The 20,418-nt window shown below is 36.4% G+C and overlaps 1 pseudogene; it reads left to right on the top strand.

Moving 5' to 3' along the window:
• The first annotated feature begins 4,963 nt into the window (after positions 1-4,963).
• LOC140332057 (UPF0462 protein C4orf33 homolog pseudogene) overlaps positions 4,964-20,418 on the top strand; it is a 70,894-nt pseudogene continuing 55,439 nt past the window's right edge.

Genomic DNA, 20,418 nt, shown 5'->3' with positions numbered 1-20,418 from the left:
TGCTTATTTTTACATTGACATGCATATTGTTGATAACAGAGAGATGACTATGAAATATCCACACTCATAGATTCTTGCTCCCGCAGCAAATGTAGGGAAAGGGAGGTAATGCTCTGCTAATATGAACAAACATGTATTTTGTAAAGTGCATAATACTGCCTCATCAGCAGGCATCTTTCCATTCCCTACCTCATCAGTCCTTAGCCTCTTTTCTCTCAACTAGCACTTCCAAACTCAGCATCAGCAGCAACACAATAAGTAGGACTAATTGCAGCCTCTTGGATATGATGGCCAAGTATTCCCAGCTATGGTGAAAGCCTGAGGGTGGAAAGTTATAACATCAAATAGGGCAGATGGCATTATCAATTTAAAGTGTGGCCAAGATTGTTCAAATATGCAATCCAGGTGCTGTGTTGTCCACCCTCAAGTGTCATATTGGAGCGAGTATTCAAAGTGGCAGATGGAACTGTCAATCTCAAATGAACTACAGTGTCTGATACCAGTGTGGAGCGATTGATGTTAAAATGTTTGATGTTTAAAATGAGCCAATCCTGTATTAGTGACCTGTTTCACCCACATTTCCCTGATGCCAAGGACCAATTACACCATTATCACCATCAACCCCCTTAGCGCTACCACTACAACCACCAAGAGCACAATTAGAGGTGAACTGATGACATTTTTAAAATTGGCCCTATGTTTCCAAGATTCCTGAAAGTGGCTAAAAAATCATTGCTAGGAAATCATCACCAAAAATAACAGTAACAATATTAGAAAACACACATTATATTTTATGACTGTTTATGAAGTGAAATCACAGCAATTAATTTTTGTAATTTACTGGTAGTTTTTTCCCATTATGGTGTAAATATTTGCCTTGTTTCCAAGCACAGTTAAAGGTGAATGGTACAGAAAATGGATTCAGGCTGGCCTGATGCTGTCTAAGGTTCCTGGCTTAGAAAAAATGACTAAAGAAACAATTCCCAAAAAGCATTTTAAAACTCTTTTTAAAAAATCTGAATTCAGACTCGGATTTTCCAGGTTTTGAGCAGCTCTAGTGCCTAATAAGCATACCGTTCTCAAGCACTTTCACAAAAGCAATTTTCCAAAAGCACTTTTTCTAAAAATTATTTTCAACTAAGCAATTAGCAGGAAGCACTGTCTGCCCATGCAAGGTCATTATAACTCTGCTTCAAGTCAGAATCAACTCTGATTGGAATATTCTGATTACCACTACTCAGAACATAAATGAGTCCAGATAATGGGCCGTAATAATAAAGTTCTCCAAGGCTGGAGAAGATACACTTTCACCAGTGAAACTGGGTGATTCAGAAAACATGGAATGGATTTCCTAAAAGTAATTTGCTATTTGTTAGCAAATGTTTCAATCCTGGACCAGATCCATTCCAAGTTTGTTGAATCACCCATGTTCAGTTTTAAAACTGTATCTTCTCCAGCCTTGGAAAGCTTTGATAAATCAGGCTCAATGCCTTTAAAATATATATATTTTCACTGGTAAACGCCTGAATGTGTCCCTCAAAATCTCTTCAATAACCCCATGACCCTCTAAATATCAATTTCTTTAATAAGTTAGGATAGCCCACTCACACCTATACCTAGATATTGATGTGTGAATGGTATGGACAATGTGTGTTATGCAAACACATGAATATTATCGACAAGTTAAATAACCTATAACATGGGAGCCAGGATAAATGGGCCTGTTGTTATAGAAAGGGATGATCTGGATTGCTTCAGAAAGAGCAGTTAATGCTATGAGCCATTCTGAAATATTTGGCTTCTATTTACAGTTTCTGCATAGACACTGGGACTTCATCAGAATCTTCTGAGTGTAAGAGAACACCTTTCTCCACACCACAACTAGTGTCTATTTTTTCAGATTTCTCACCTTTTCTGGTTCCAGTGACAACTCAAGATTTAGAATTTTTCTCACTTTAAGTAAAGAATAGAGCCCCTACCCTATGGGAGCACAGAGTATTACATATGTATGCGGAGAGGGCTCTAGCTGCTGCTTCTGCGCATGCCCAATATCGAATAGATCTAATGGAGCCCGAAACCACCAAATGGATCAAAGGATTTGTGGATCAACAGATCAATGGATCAAAGGATCTCAAAAGTAAATCTTTTTCCACTTCCTTCACAGCTTTTGGTAAACTATGCAAACATTGGTACTTTATCGAAGATATCGGATTAGGAAGAATTTTATATCCTGCTTTAGTAATAGAAAAAAGCTGGATCTAAGCAATAGAAGCTATTAACCAATGCCAAGGTCACCTGGAGTTTCTGTCTTTGTAATAAAACTGTACTGTCCTGTGGAATATGGATATGAGAAGGCATTAAAACCATAATAACATAAATACATTGCTATTACTGTTGCCAACAAACTTTTGAAATTATCACTGCACTTTGTTTTTAGAGTGAACATTAATTTAGTGTTTTGCTTGCCTTCTAACATTCTTTGCTGACACTATTTTTTCCTTATTCTGTTATTAAGGCTTGACTTAATTCAGTGAAGCGTGAGCAAAGGATAGATATTACTCTAATGAGATAGAGTTCTCTTAAATGAACACTTTGTTCATTTGATTGTTTTCCAGTGCATGATGAGGAATATTTGTGCAAGTTTCTTTTTCTTTATATTTTTGGCTCCAGAGAATGTGCCTTTGAGAAAAAGTAACAAGAAGGCTGTTCAAAAACAAAATGATGGATGAATGCTTCTACAAAATAATACAATTTTGAAACTGGATTATCTGTAAATTCTTTAAATGAAAAATTATAACACAAATAGAAATAGTACCCTGTTTAAAGGGATGATGTAGCACCCTAAATAAAAGTAGACAATCTGCAGAAATAAAAATGGGGTATTCTATTAAGTTTTGTTTTCTGACAACGTTGCCTACAGTGCAGTAAGGTCTGTCTCTTCTACTTTCCTGCATGCAAATTTCTTTTTTGCTGCGTACCCTTACCTTTGCTACAACTCCCAGCTCCACAGTAGGCTGTAGAATTGTGTGGCACCCAGAGGCTCTTCTATAGTTAATGCAGCGCTGATAGCTAGGTGGGTATTACAGATTTTGTCCAAAACACTCATTAAAGTTAACCATGTCCTGTGCTGAGGACATGGTTAACTTTAATGAGTTATAGTTCCCAATCTTAAATATTTTTTAAACTCCATGGGTGGATATTAGACACGCAGTACATTTAGGACAACCTGTCAATATATACTACGTTAAAATGGGAAATTATTCCTAAAGCAACAAAGTAAAGACTAAGTAGAAGAAAAGTTTATCGGCTTTCTAGGGCAACATCATTCAAGTGAAAAAGACTTGCTGTTTTAATCACCTTTTTTGTTTTCTTAATCTACTTTTCTATTTATCAAAGAGAAACAACCATACTGATACCTGATTGCAAATGTGAAATCATTTTATGTATCTAAATGCCTGCACTGTTGGCTCAGTGGCACTGTTTAAATGACAAATGACTATGGTAGACACATTAGATTGTGAGCCCCCCTGACAGTTACTGATAATACAATGGAAATAAGGTCAAAGTTTCTTCTTTCTGGTTTGTTTATTGTACTTTAATAGAAAATAAAAAGCCTGCTGTATGTGAAGAAATTCATTTTCAAGTTTTTTTTTTAAAGAAAAATACATTTGTAGGCCCTTTGTTTGTTTTAATTTTGATCTGTATCTCCATTTGCAAGATTCAACTCTCTATTTATCATGGTGACTACTGTCTCCAAATGAAAAAGTAAGGGGAAATCCATCAGAGCAAGAGGAAGAAAAATCTTCAAATTTAGCCAGTTGTTCATATCACAATTCTTTAACATGGAAAGCCTGATGACATTGCATAGATTCTTTCTTTCCTGTTGCTTTTCCAGGGCCGTAAGTAGAAGTAAATCTCCAGTCATCTTAAAAAAAAAAATCACTGAGGTAAGTGAAATCCATAAAAAATCAATGAGCAGCCCAAACACCTCTAGTACATCACTCATTGTTATAAATACATTTGTCATATTGCTGTGGTATAATGAAAGCCAGATATTTTATTTCATTATCGGTTTTGCATGAATACTTCACACACACATAAGTGTTTCTTTTTTATTAAAACTATTAAGGCAATACTTTAGAATGTCCTTGACCTACTTAATAGCTTTTTGAAATAAAAGTACACTCTAGATATTTTTTATGCCTAGCAGATGCAGGGGGATGTAGCTTAGTATGTTTTATGAATTGTATGCTCTTGACCTATTTTTATGATTACATTTAAGTTGCAAGTACAATTTTGTGCATATTCCTGTTCATAACATTTGCACAGAAGTCACAGTTCTTTATCAAGAAACACGTACCAAAGTCTGTTTGCATTCACCAATTTTCTTTTTATATCAGGAAATTAAACACAGGCTTGCCTTAGAAATAAATGCTAAAAAAAATGCATTTTAGGAAAACATTTAAAACAGGTAAAAAGGTAGCTGAAGAGAGAGAAAATCAGTTTTTTACAGCTCCATTGGTCTGAATAATACCTGGTACTAAGCTGTCTTATAAGAGATAAATCATTACAGCCCCAGAAACAATGGGCTTCTTTTGGCATTTTCTGGTTTGAGAAAAGACTGTACACTAATAATATGAAATGTTTCATGAAGAGAAGAAAACTTTAAAAAAAAATGTATTTAGTTATCAGCATGATAAATAAAGAAAATATGTAATAAACCGCTAAGAATTACCTTTAAATGCAGATGCATATATTAATAAATTTTTTACTTTTTTTTATTAATCCTATATATTTATAAATCATATAACTATAAACAATTTAGACATTTTGCTAGAAAGTAAAATGTAAACATTACCCTACATTGAAAGGTAGACAATGGGGATTAAAAACTCCACGGTAAAGACTGAATAAGAGCACTAGGAGGCTTGGGCTGCTTCTTGAAAACTATTAAAATAGAAAGATGCTGATCTCAAGCAGTGCAAGATTAGGTGAAATAGTCAGAAGAGGGAAGAAGACCGACAAAGATGACGGAGGAAGTGCCGGGACGAAGCAAGAAACCGAGATGATGCAAGACCTTATGGAAGACAGCTCCAGAGGAAATGGACAGATCTGTGCAAGTAAATGTATTTTCTTTATTTTCACTTTAGTTCCACTTAAACTGTTTTTTGTAAGCATTTTTAAGCAGTAAAACCTCCCAAAAATGCTCAGGTCTCAACAAGCCCTCATAAAGTTTTTTTTGGTTAGATTGTTGATATGTTTTTTTCTTCCTTTACCTATTCACTATTGGATCATTTAGGATTTCAATGTAAGAGTAACTTGAATGTTATTTGAAATGTTATTTGGAGGGTTACATATTTGATGAACACCAAGCAGAACAAGGTGGTCTATGTAGCATGGGCATACGGACAGATATGATTTTTTCAAAAGCAAGATTGAAAATTGTCCCTATAGTGCCTCAAAAGTACCCCAACAAGGACCTTCATGACAAGATCACAACAATTCAGTTAATACCTTTCGATTAAGATTAATTTACCTACTTTTATTTTTAAGGTATCCGAAAGTGTATGCAGAGCCAATTTTTGTTTTAGTTTTGAATGTTGTGCAGAAGGATATGAACCCAATAAAATGATTATCATCATCAGTGTCCCCACTAGGGTCAATTCTTTTATTTGTCATGGTGACAAATATGCAAGTCAGAGAGTGACAGGAAATCCAAACATTTTCAGTAGTCACTGGAAGAGGAGGTGAATGCATATATCTCATGTGGATCTATTAGAGGTGGTAAGTTTATTTGTTGGATGTGAAATCATTTAGGCTTCTTTGATCTTTTGCTATGTGTAATTTGTTGCCCTATCCCGTGAGTTCCTCATACACATATTAGTTTGATTATCTAAACCTCAATTTTATTTTATTTTTGAAAGGTGTATGAACGAAGTATGACACAGGAATTCTTTTTGGGTGTGTACTCACTGATTGTGCAGGATGCTTTTAGCTTCCACTTTTGTCACAGAGACCCTAGAGAGATTGGATTTGGAGATGTTAACTTTGAGGCTTGCCCTCATATCAGTTAGCATATGAAACTAACAACCTCTAATTTAAAGGAGGGTCTATTTGTATCTGCCTGCTTCACTTGAGTTGAGCCAGGGCTCTTTTATATTTTGCAGTTAAGGAGAATCATCTAATGGAGACATAACTGTCCACAGGTAATTTTTCCAAAAGAGCAAAGAGCAAAAAAATAACTGAATGTATTTTTTACCCCTTTGTACTGCATTCAAAATATGTACACAAATCACTATTCTTTTCCTTTAACAAATACACATTTATTTATATATGTTTTTACACAAAATAGACACAATATCCACCCTGTGGAGCAGGGGTGCCCAAAACGTCATTTGCAATCTACCAATCTATCGCAAAGGCAACGAGAGTCGGTCACAGAGCTCTGCCTTACCCCTTCCTGCTGTTTACTAGCAGCCCGGCTGCTACATATATAGGGATGCTGGAGATGTCTTTCTGTGTGAGAAGGCTCTGTGTAACAGTGGGGAGTGGAGAGGGAGGCAGAAAGGGTGGGAGGGCAGTCTGAGGTGAGCAGTGCTGGGCAATACTTTTGTACAGGTGAGGAGTTCTTTTTCTTGTGCAGCACATCATTCTCCTATGACAGGTGAACTGTAGTATTCCTGTCACTTGACCAGGGTACAGTATAAGAAGCCATTGTTGCTAATCCCACCAATTTTTTCCTCCACCCCAAATTGACCTTCTAAGAATAAAACAAACATACTTTGTGTTGGAAAAAATTGGCCACAGCAGCCCTTTATAAACACAATATATATACCATCATATATTTTTACTTATAACATAGTTATAATAAAACAACCCCCCATTGCAACATCACAAAAAAACCATTTCAAGTATAACAGGAAAAACACCTTCCTATAAGTCCATGAAAGTCACATAATTATCTTCCATTATCCAGATATCTCCACTCCACAGCCAGGCCCCCAGACGCTCATACACCGCCTCAGGGACAGTTAGCGGATCTCCCACCTCTCAAAACGTAGCTTTCACAACAACCAAGTGTCATGCAAGGCAAACCTTACCATCCAAGACCCATACCTTTTTGGGTCCCATCCCCCCTAAATTCTCCATTACCCCAACTCTAACTTTCATGGACCCTAAATAACAGCTCCCCAGCTGCCATGACAATATCCCCCTTGATCTCCATGCTAGTAGGGAGGGAGGGTGGAAATGATCAATCACAAAAATGTAAATGCTGCCCCATCCCCTCAGCCCCTCTTTTATGTCCTGTCTTATCTCCCCTAGGACTTTTGTCCACCAATCACCAACTCAAATTTTCCCGCACTTTTTTTTTAATCTTCCTTCTTTAACCCTTACCTCTCTGTCTCCCCTACTCCCCCTGTCATGAGGCCCTACACCAAAATTTTTGCTTCGGGTCTGCTATAGTTCTGTAGTGCAATGTTTGTGCCATTCAATGTCTCATTAGCTTCAGTCACTTCTGTGTCATACTCGGTATATATATATATATATATATATATATATATATATAAATATATGTTTAGCATTTTTATTGTTGGTAGATCATTTTGACTTGGTCACTTAAAAAGTAGCTCATTAGCCAAAAAAGCGTGGGCACCCCTGTTCTAGAATTATACAATTTTCAATTCGAAGGACGAAGGAGGATTTCAGGATGCAGGGGGACCCAATCCAGAAAATCTCCAGAGGGATCAATGGATCTGTAGAAGTAAAGGTAAGTTTTGTTTTTTTTTTGTTGTTTTTGTTAGTTTAGTTCTGCTTTAACAGCTTAATACAAACTATAAAGATCAAATTTGCATAGCTGTCTGTCTCTAAGAAATACTGGAGTTAAAGACTGAAACATATTACTTTTATTCGGTTACTTACAAACTTATAAACTGTTAACTCTTGGTTGTACTCAAGCAGAACTTCCATTGTACTTTACATATTTACCCTTTTCACAAGGGATTTACACAATGATATAATTAATTTTATCTTGTGTAACAGTAATTTCTAACATTTTATATGTTTGGCATAAAAAAAAATTTTGCCAGTCATAATAAAGTCATTTATATATTGATCATTCTTTGTTTATGCTATGCAAAGTAATTTATTCTATGCAAAATTTTACAAATATTTAAAAACTTTAAATAAAAAGTATACATTTTTCCCAATTACTATTTCTATTCCTATTGTAGCATAGTATTTGTATGAAAAATGAATGCCCCATACTTGAATAATTTATGTGTCTCATATATTAGAAAAATTATGGGATTGCATTTATTTTAGATCATGTAAAAGAATATGACATACAATATAAAACAACATGATAAAAATAGATCCCAAAGTATATATAAAGCAGTGTATGTACATATTTTTAGTTTTCGATTAATAAACCAATTCAAGTTTGGCCAACCTACTTATTGACACATGGCCACATCCCTAAGTGGAGACGCCACTTGCGGGTATAGGAGCACAGCAGCAGGACATAAATTAGGATAGAGTCTGTGGATGGAAAACAGTTTTTGGGATTCAACTATCCGTAAATCTCAATCAAAATGGTGCATATTTAAATAAAAATCTAAAGGATTACCATGAATAATTGAGATACCAAGGAACTAAACTATAAAGAGGAATACTAAGCCAATTATAAACATGATAACGGTTTTTGCTGATTGAATTATAGTCCAAAAACGCTACTTTCCTTGCCTACCCTCACCTGTTTTGGTGGGGCTTTGTGTGCCACATAAACCAGATGTTTCTGTCCTCCCCTTTTCCTGAAGAAGCTGAGTTATCCATGAAACGCATCAAAAATTAGCAAGGTATGCCCCTAGGATTGAGTAACCCAGGCAGAAATAATTTGATCATGTTTTTTGCACATTTTTAATAAGTTTTAATGTCAATGTTTTTAATGTAACCAGATAAAGATATGTTTTGAAAAGATATGTGATGAATGACATTAATTTTAAGCAGGACTTTTAAAGCCAATACCACCAATAATAATTACAAAAATACCAAAATTTTTATAATAATAAACATTAAAAACAAACATCATTTCAAATACATAAAACACAATAAAATTGTGGGGGTATATAATGACCTCTCCTTACAGAATACCCCCAAAGGGTTTAAATTCTGGAATACTTCTTGACACATTTTGCATTATTCTGTGTGCATGCGCAGACTAGTGCGCATGCGTAGTTGTAACACAGCTGGGAACATGGAAATTCCAATAAGAAAACTTTGGACTGATCACATGGCAGTAATGTTCCTAGATTTTTGTGTGTCTTGGAAGCCCACATAAAAGATTGGAAGTGTGACATTTAGGGCCTCAGAATTTGAACAATTGACCTTTGAAATTTGAGATTGCCCAATAAATTGCAAATTCCAATAGGAGGTTATTAGGAAAGATGACTTGATTTTAAAAAAATATATACATCAAATATTTTGCATAAGCAGCAATCTTTTGTCAGGAACCAGCCATACGGAGGTCCTTATTATCTTGATTAGAGCAAATAGCTCTCAGCAGGGGCTTCAAGCTTAATATAAAAAAGAGAAAAAAACAGCACATAGCTGTAACATTTACCATTAGGATAGTAAAGGGTCTAAAAGATATCCATTTACACTGACTGAAGCTTAATGGGTGAAAATAAATAGAGGGAATCCAACACAACATAATATTCTACAGACCTATGTGTCCATTGTCTGATCCATATATGCCTTGACTGCCAAATCAGATGCACTTGATCAAGTGTAGGGAGTAGAGGACCCCAGCTGTGTTATTCAACACCTCCATGGATGGCATAAACCCTCACCTGATCAAGGTATATATGTTTGTTTAGGAAGGCATGTAAGCATAAAGCAAATTTTCAAATCAGATCATTGATTTTTCAAATCATCCAAAAACTGGCCTGTAATTTGAATATAAAGAAAGGTGTGTACCCATCTTAGGAACGACTGGGAGTCTTGTCAGATATTTATAACTGTCAAATGCTTTGTGTGAGACTTTACAAAACTAAGTTTGAAGAAAATAAGTGGTAATTTTATGTATGTATTTTATGTACAGTAGACATGAATTATTTAAATGAAACCTTGCGAGTTATGAAGGAAAAATAACTTCTCTTCCACATTCCTGTTTTAAACATAATAAGAAGTAATTAAAAATACAAAACTAAACCGTATCTAGTGTTCTTTTTCTCATGACCTTCACCAATTTAAGGTATACAAAGTGACTCCTAACTGTCTCGAATACATAATGAAACTTATTATATTATGACAGATTTTAATGTTTAACACTTTTATATATATATACCGTATTTTTCGGACCATAAGACGCACTTTTTTTCCCCCAGAAGTGGGGGGAAAAAGTCCCTGCGTCTTATGGTCCAAATGTATCAAAATGTATCCTTCCCAGCTGCTGTCCCGTCCCGTCTCCTGTTCAGCGTTTATGACTGTGATGTTGGTTTTTAATGCACATAAAATATTTTAGGACACTATTTGTTTCAGAATCTTTTTTTTCTTCATTTCCCTTCTCTAAAAAACTGGTGCGTCTTATGGTCCAGTGCGTCTTATGGTCCGAAAAATACGGTATATGTTTTTTTGCTTTGCACAACACTAAATAAGTAATTCTAAACTATAGAGGAAATATTTAGAAGAACTGGATTTTGGTAAGTCTGAGAAAAGGTTGTGATGATTATAAGATAATTGACAGAAAAATAGTATGTAGAAGAGGGGCAAATGTGAAGGGTTGGGTAAGAATTTGTTCTAATAAATGATAAATGTACTGTTTGTGTTTTTTAGGAAGGTGCTGTGTTTTCTCAGGCAGGCTGCACAACAGATATATGTACACATTAAAAATGTGTATTAGCTATTTTGAAAATGCTGGGAGTGTTTTTATTCTCTTTTTTTCACAATACATGATTTTCTTTGTTTTCAAGGGCACACATCTACATATATCTTTTTTATGGCACATGGTCAATATTCACAGCAGTTTGCATTTCTTTTTTTTAGAAAATAGTTATACTCTGTTTGCCACTGTTTTTTTTTACTGTTACTTAAAACCAGCTGCCCAAGATGAAAATTGGTGCTGTTCAAATAGGAATGACGTGCTGTGGAGCTAGCATGTACTTTTTATTAGACTCAATGGTATATGTTCTACATTTTGTGATGCAGACTTAGGAACACATTATATAAAGACCAATACCTTTTTCTCAACAGAGTGAGATGAACTGAGAACAAAAAAAATAATTCAGAGACAGAAAGAAAAGTTATCATTGTAGAAAAACTTTCCTAATATACAGAAGCTGTTCTTTTTTTTTTTACCCAAGGTTTTAGCAGGTGCAATTTTGTCAAGAAAAAATGTTTGCATCAGCAGATCTAGAGATTGAACTAACGATTTGACCTCTAAGCCTACAGACAATCGGTCAAAAGAGCACGGTCTAATGATTGATTGTAGAATAATTTTTTTAGACTGAATTAAAATAGCCCTATAGAAAGAAAAATTGTCGTCAGTGAATTTAGAATCAGAGTATTGGTTCCCTAAGTTCTAGTTTCAACTTTCATTGCACAGCTATTGAACATGAATTATTTAGTATTTGATGTTGTCCTACTTTCATACTGAATAATTTGTGATAAAAGGCTTGGTACTTGGGTCTTACTAAAAGGTTAGAATTTGGCTGCCATTTTGAAGTGCAGATTAAAAAAGAAAAAAAAGAATCTAACTGGTAAATAGAGGCACCACTGACACTTCCAAAACTCTAATACATAAAGCATATGTGTTATTAGACTATAACTAGCTCTGCTATATCAGAAATGTTTTAAATTATTTGCCTGGTGTATCATTAAGGGAATATTGGGGTTCTCCTATTGTACGATAATTATGGGTTCTCTACAGAGTGAGATTTAATGCTGTAACCTTAGTTGGTGTAACACAGGGTTTATTTAAAGGTAATCTACTGTTTATATATTTTATTTATTTATTTTATTCAGAATTATATAAATATATTTAAGAATAATTTTAGTCAGGTAATGATAAATATTGCAGCTTACATTTTAACGCTCTCCATAGCTGTTTTGTTGTTTACAAAGCTCAGAAGTTTAAGCTGAAAGGTACACAGACAAGTTAATGAACTGAACCAACCATAGTGTCTGGGCAGTGATTACCATTTGGCCCAAAGATCATCTGCTCAGTAAGCTGCAGCATCACCTGCCTCTCTTTAGTCGTGAATTTTCCATTGTTCTCAGCATCCACTGCACAGAAATTGGAGCTGCGCACAGCTGAATTCTGGAGTATGTGCTGCAGCCAATGAGCAGTTTGTTCAATCCTGTCCTGCCATTGGCTGCTAGGCCTTTTTAAACTTATCCAGTTCCAGGCTCAGGTTGCTGGATCCTTAGTGCATTTTCTGTCTCTCTGCTAGCTAGCTCTCTGTTCTGATTTTTTGGATTTGACCTCGGCTTGACCTTGGCTTGTTACCTGACTTTGCCTTGTTTGCTACCTTCTCTGACTTCGACCTTGTAGCTGAACTTCCCTAGCCTGCCTGCCCTGACATCGGCTTGTTCAAGTACTTTGGCGTGACTCACTTTGTTCCAGCCTGATAGTCATCTGATACGTCGCCCCTTGGTGCGGAGAGCCTGGAGGCCGCAATCTGGTGACCTCCTTGCAGCAGAGTAAACCTGTTGCTACTGGTGAAGACCAGGGGGTCTCTTAGATTTCAGTACAGATAGACTTCTGACATAGAAACTGCTGTCAAGCTGCATAGTAATAAATCCCCTTTTAACCGCAAAAGATCCAGCACGCAAAGAAAAAATGCGTTCCTTCCATTTGAGTGTGTCCATTTAAACAGCTCAGAGCAGCTGCCAGAGTTTAAAATACATACCATTCAAGTTTTAAGTCTTCTGGAGTTAGATCCCTAGTGGTAGGGATAATTACAGTAAAGATTTGTACTTGTTTTGGTTTATTCTAAAGAACATGTCTGTAGAGGATCATTGACTTATTTCATTGATGTATTCAGTCTCTGAATTACACAACCAAAGCAGCAAGGTCTTGCATTTTGTTTCTAATGATTTCTGAATTCCTGGTAGATTCCCCTAAATCTTGACTCTTGATCTTATTACATAAATTCTCCTGATTTACCATCTGCTTTGACTTTCTTCTGACCTCTGCATTGTAGCTCAAATCCAAGGTTATACTTTCTCCTCCACCACTGGGCCTATAAATATTTTGATAGCTATGGCTTTGACTTTACAAATTCCACAAACATTTGTGGACTAGGAATTTTAATTATTGTGTAATTTTTTTTTTAATGCATTGTTTTTTTAACAAAAGTGTGCATAATTTCAAAAAGTAGACAGACATCTGCAGAATTATAGAAGCTATCAGTCTAGTAGAATCAAACTTTTTATTCAGGTGGAAACAAGATGCAGACATTTGGCTAGAGAGTGTTCAATTTATACAGGTTACACTGACAATTAAAATCCTTCAGTCACATAACATACCAAAGGAGCAAAGCAGTCAGTAGTTTACCATTGTGCTGTGTTGTCTATCCTTTTGTAATCACTAACTTATTTTTCATTTTTTAGATTAATTGAAATGTGTATGTCAGGGTAAGGTCTGAAAATGGGTCTAAGGATTGTATCCTGGTGTCTAAGACCAGTCAGGGTACCATTACCTATCTAGCATGTGAAGGTCTATGCAGCAGTCCAAGGATATGACCCCTAGACCATCACTGATACACTGCCAAACCAGCCATGCTGGATGATGTTGCAGGCAGCATAACATCTACAATAGTATCCCCAGGCTTCCACATCCTTATAGTGTCTGGTACTAAAATGCGCACAAGAAGGCTGCTGGAGGTCATCATGTATAGCTATGGCAGTGCTCCTCCTGTTCCTCTTCAAACAAAGATGCAGATGTTGGATCTGCTGCAGGGTTGTTGCCCATCTATAACCATGTCCAGCTTGTTTTCTTGCATCTTCTCCACGCAGCAAACTTTCTTGTAACAGCACCTATGGATGTGCCATCCTAGAAAATCTAGACAAGTGGTCTGTGGTGAAACCATTCCCCCCTCGGCAATTGGTTGACTATTACCTCTCAGTCCACCTGTCGTTTCCATTTACACCAAAGCAGGTGAAATGTATTTAATATAACTACAATAACACTTCTAACTGGAAAGGTTCATGTTCCAGAAGTCTAAATGACTTAGTGTTATAATGTGTTCATTGAGTGTTTCTCCGTTAGTATGTTTTTTGATCAGGATATATCTAATCCAAAGAACACAATGCATTGCAACTTAACAGTCTTTACATATATTTAGTTTATTAGGTTATACACATTTTCTGCAAGTAAAGAAAACTACTTGTTGAGCTTTCCAAAAATCCAGTTTAACAATGTTATCAGTCTTTCCACTTAAGTTCTATTAGCAACACAAAAAACGTTTTTCCTAAATAAAAGTGAAAAGGACAAGAATTTGGTTAAGGTCCGAAAAAGGAGAGCAACCAAAACTTAGAACAAGGGATGACAGAAAACAATTGACCAAGTCAATTTTAAAGTGGGAATAAAGCCTACTATATTTATCTTTTCCTGTTCCATCGCAAGGCTCCACCAACTTCTTCTTTATTTTCTTCCTGAATACAATCTTTGACCATCTTAATTGGCTGGGTCGGGATGATGAAACTCCCACACAGAAGGGCAAAATCCCACACTAATATAAAAATCAGACCTTTTTTTTAGGCATCGAACCTAGCTGGCTACAAAAAGAAGGGGGGACAAAAAAAAAACTGTTCCTCCCCTGCTGCCTATTTTAGGCCCCATGGAACCTAGCTGACCAGAAAAGGAGGTGCACAAGGAGTATAGCACATATCCTTCTGGCTTTACCAGACACCTGTCTTCCCCTCAAACAGTGGAGAGGGAGGAGAGGGCCTAATGCTAATTAATATAATAGAAAAGGAATCCTTAAACCTAAACTTAAAAAAAAACAAAGTGAAAAAATGTCACATTAAAAATAAATGTGTTGACTTGGGACAAAAACTGTCTGTCACAAAAACTGTCTGTTTGGCACTGGGTGCCAATAATCTAAATTCAGATGCAAGTTACCCACAAACTGACTATCAAAAGTCTGTCTATAATGTTTCCATCTATATTTAATATTCAGGAAACTTCATGCTTTTTAAAACTTCCCCTTTAATATACATAGAACTTTTGCAGAATATTTCCATTTAAAAATTTAGCTACCTTAGACTTAAATGCACATTGAATAGACAGTAATGTCAAACTTCTGTATGCAATCCTACAAAAAATAATTGCTAACAGTTGCCTGTGACACCCTTTTCCTTATCAGCTTTGACAATACTATTTTTAAGAGCTTGCAAATATCTCTAAATACCACTAAGTTGTTAGACAGCTTTAGAAAAAATGTTCTGTCTATACTTTGACTTAGAAAAACATTTTTCTTGTAACTTTGGTGACATTACTAAGTTCAGAGACTTTGCAATTCACTCAGAAAGTTGACAGACAAAGACTTAAGTGTAGATAGATCAAGCCAGAGATTCATCATGTACTTTCTAACAAACCAGCCAATTTCATCCCAAAATTCACTGTGACAGATTTTACCATCTCATCCTTACTAAAATGAAGTTTCTGTCATTTAGTATACCCTTTTTTTATAACATTATTTATTTTCATTTTTGCATTTTCATATTACAAGAAAATAACACTATAAAAAGGGACGGAAAAAAGGACATAACATACCTATAAACAAGGGTAGTAGTGAAAAATCTTCAAGGGTTACAACATCAATACACATCCAAGAACATAGTCATTAGGAAAGAAAACAATCCAAAAGGTGTACATGTTTTACAAAGTAAGAAACTTATAAGAATGACAAATCCAAAGGTCATAGCAGGGAATATAAACATATTGGTTATCTAACAATACTGCAATTTGAAACAGTTGCCTTTAGTGTGAAGGTTAGGATAGTATACCCTTTTTAATATTGACATTGGAATCTGGTTTCAAATAAATGTGACTTTCCAAAGGTAAGATTTTATAAAAAAAGATTTTACGGGTTTTGTATGTAATGTACTTATGCTTTTTCACATCAATAAGTTAAGCATTTGGCAAAATTGCCCAACACAGACCCAACGCAAGAACAAGAAAATTACAGTTGTGTTCATAAGTTTATGAACACTTTCAGAATCTGTACATATTGGCTATTGTTTAGAAACAAAATGACTGATCATGCAGACAACTTACATTTAAATTGAAACCTAAAACAGAAAATTTTACTTAGCTCAGACAAAGCAATTTATCACATACAGTGATACCTCGTCTAACAAAGATAATTTGTTCTGGAATCACATTTGTTAGCCGGAATCTTTGTTGGCCAAATCGTGATCTCCCATAGGTTTCCATATAAAATCATTTAATTTGTTCTGGATGCTGCCCACAATTTAAAGACAAGTTTTATAAAAATAGAAAAAAGTACAATTTAAAAGGTCATAAACTCACCAAAGGCCGAGATGAATAGCTTCACAATTGGAGCTGTCAACATATTATTAGGCAGCATGGTGTCAGATACTGTATAAAATAATCATTGTGAAAAAAAATAATCATTAACAAAAAAACAAACACATTTTGGAGCCTAGACATTCATTAACTTCTGGATCAGGCTGTGCTTTGATATGCAAAAACAAAAAACTGCAGAGTTTGTCTTGGTCATAAAAGAGTTACTAGATGTTAAATAAGACCTAAACCCCCCCCCCCCCCTCCAAGATCACCCACAACCTTAGCAAAATATTTATTCTGCAAGTCATGAAAACCACCCCCTCCAACTTCCGGCCTGCACACAAGCAGCAGGAAAGCCCCATTCCTGCTTTTTGATTACATTTGTTAGCCGAGTCCATATTCGTTAGCCAAGTCTCTTAAACAGTGAAAAGAAAAAAATAGCTAGCTGAAAAATTTGTTAGCAGGGCCACTCATTACCCGAGGTGTCATTGTAACTGTGTGTTCCCTCTTTTAAATAATAATGATAATCACCCATATGGCCTGATCTAAATATTGACTTAGATTGTTTTGATTGATTGTTTGGGATGATAATATATACACAAGCTGACACATATACGTCCTAGTTAAGGGTGATTAGAAGAGAGTGTCCAGACCTGTAACTTCTTTGAATATGAATGCTTGTGTATAATAGACCTGCGGGAAAAGATTGTTGAATTGTAAGAAAAAGATTTAAAATAGTGTCATTCTAAAATATAGGGCTGGCAAAGGACAAGAAGCCCACAGATAAAGCAATATCAAGATTCCAACAGAGACAAGTCCAGAATACAGAGAAGAGGTCATACTCAGATAATCCATCAACCAAACGTAGTAAACAGGGGCAAAACAAAAGCAGAGTCAGGGTCACAGGCAAAAGGTTGGTCCAGGCAGTATAAACTCACAGGCTCAGAAACAGGCAAGGTCATCAACAGTAAATCTCCAGCACAGATTAGCCTAGCAAAACACTACAACAGGCGCTGGAGACTGCGAGCAGAAAGGCTACAAAGCCCTAGCAGCCAATGACAGCGCAGGATTGAGTTAGGAACTAATCTGCCTCTAGACGCCCCTTCAGCTGTGCACAGCCTCAGAGTGTGTGCAGGGAATGTCAAGAAAGTATCTGAAGCTGTGTGGAATACTAGGGAAGGCGCACAGCACAGAAACGCTGGCTTGATACGCTTTTCCTAACATACAACCCCTAGGAAAACTTTTTGAGATGCAAAAAAAAAACCCACAAACTACTGAAATACAAACTACTCTGCAAACAAGTGGTGTTGCAGTTTCAAGATACACGAAAGGGAGGTACTTAAAAAAAAATAAGCTCCATGGGCAAGTTGCAAGAAAAAAGTCTGACTGTGGCAACGCCAAAAAACAGCTCACTTACAATATGCTTAACAGCATCTAGGCAAAAACTTCTGAAACAAAGTCCTTTGGAACGATTAAACCAAAATTGAACTTTATAGTAATAACCATAAACACTTTGGAGGGGATGCAACAATTCCTATGATGAAAGATACACATTCTCTACTGTGAGTCATGGAAGTGGAGCTCTGATATTCTGATGACATGTAAGCTACAAATTTTGATAATCATTTTGATAATCATCAGAAACCACAGCAAACTTTTCGACATCAGTTTTTCGAGCAGTTTTTTCGATCTGTTTTCAGTTTTTCCCCAACACGTACAGTTCCTGAGTTATGAGTACTATTATAGTTAATATTGTATGTGCATGTATTCTGTACTAAAAAGTAAGCACCATTGAAGTGAATGTTATTACATCTTCAGTGTGAAGTAAAATAAGGCACACTGTGGTATAGATCTACTGAACAGTGTCAGTCAGGTACCATTGTTTCTTCAGAAATGCTTAAGAGTATGATTTTCTTGTGTACTCTTTGTCTGGATTGTCGCGGTACAGCATCCAGCAGTAGTCAGCCATCATATTTTCATTCCAGAAACCTTGGTAGTGGTGCTCCAATAACTGAATGTACTGGTGAAAACGTTCTTCTTGTTTGTCACTCACCATACCAAGATTTTCCAGGAGGAATTTTAGATGTGAGTGGAGGAAATGTATTTTTAAGGAGATGCGACAACCCAGCTTCTGGTATGAATCAAGCAGATTCTGAACTCCTTCCATGTATGCAGGAGACTTTATGGTTTCCCAGAAAATTTTCACACAGCCATTTAAATACATCCCAAGCTTCTAGCTCAGCTGCTGAGAGAGATTGTTTGAAAACATCATCCTGCAAATGCATCATCCTTCATTTTTGCAGTGCTTACGTTTGGAAACTTCTCAACAAGGTACTGAAAACCCATGAAGTTTGGTTTACTCATGGCCTTTACAAGGTTCTTCATCAAGCCTAACTTGATATGGAAAGGTGGCAAAAATATTTTGTGCGGATCAACCAGAGGCAGAAACTTGACACTGCTTGTTCCGGGCTAATAGGTAACTCTTGGTAGCCAATCACACTTGACATAATGGTCTCCCATAGATCGGCTGTCCCATAGGCATGGGAAACAGCAATATTTTGTAAATCCTCCTTGCATTCCGATTAGCAAGCCAATGACCTTTAGATCCCCACAGATGTTCCACTGGTGTGTTTTATGCTGGATTGCTTCAAATAGTAACTTCATGTTGTCATAGGACTTCTTTAGGTTAATGGAATGTGCAATCGGTAAACTTGGTTTGGAATTACCATTATGCAGTAAGACTGCTTTCAAGCTTCGTTTAGAGGAACCAATGAAAATACGCCATTCAGATGGAAGATGTTCTTGTGACAAACTGTTAAAGAGTGCATTAATAGCTTTGCTGCTTTAGGTCGTTCACACAGTCCGTTGGAACATCTGGTACAGATGACATGTGGAGCCCAAGATTTTTCTTTGTCACCAAGTGGACAGCTGAAATATAATTTGTATACCTTTTAAGTTCTGCGGTAATTTTGCGATCTTGTGCTTTCATCGGGAATGAACCACACACGTAACAGAAACTGTCTGGAACATTAAGGCAATTTCTAGGCATGATGACAAATGAAATCAATCACAGTTAGTGCAGTCTCTAACCTTAAAAAAAGAAAACTGTTGTTAAATGCTGTAATATGTTAAGGCTCTTTATATCAAGTTTCACCCATTATATGATTAGCTGCATCACAAAAATTAGACGTGCTAGAGAAAAACTGAACACATATTTCAAATCCGCATCAAAAATACCACAAAGCCCAAATAAAATTATATCTGATGAAAATGACATGTTGACCTGTGTTATCTTTGTTCATATCCCAAAACAAATAATTCTCAATATATGTGTCACACTTACCTCTTCCCCTCTCTATCCTGTGCATGCGGGCAGTTCTGACTCTGGGCGTGCCTTCATTCCCAAGATTTATAAGCTTCGTCCAACTTGCCGGCCAATCAGGAAAAAGCCTCTTAACCATCCCTGGCTATTTAGCTAGCTCAGACACAACACTCAGCATTCGTGCAACATGTCTCCACTGGTGCCGGGCCCCTAGTTCTGTTGAGCTAGTTCCTATATACCTGTTGGCTAATTCAGTGTTCCCTCTGTCTGGCTCCTGCATTAACCCCTTGTTGTCTAGTCTGTTGGTTCCAGGCCAACTTCCCTGTGCTGTTCCAGTGTTCCTGTCTGTGGATATTCCTGTGTCTCCTGTGCCTCCTGTTGCTTCCAGTGTCTCCTGTGTTCCCTGTGCCCGTAGTGGCCCCTGTGTCACTGGTGTCTGTCTCCTGGATCCTTGACCCCTGGTGTGTGACCTTACCTCTCTTGCTTGCTGCTTGCCTCAACCCTGGCCTTCCTCGACTATCCTTCTGCTTTGTGATTTGGTACCGTGCTTTATTTTGCCCAC

Source organism: Pyxicephalus adspersus, chromosome 5 (assembly GCF_032062135.1).
Source record: "Pyxicephalus adspersus chromosome 5, UCB_Pads_2.0, whole genome shotgun sequence".
Lineage (NCBI taxonomy): Eukaryota > Metazoa > Chordata > Amphibia > Anura > Pyxicephalidae > Pyxicephalus > Pyxicephalus adspersus.
The sequence above is the reverse complement of the archived record's forward strand: the minus strand, read 5'-3'. Positions and strand labels throughout refer to the sequence as shown.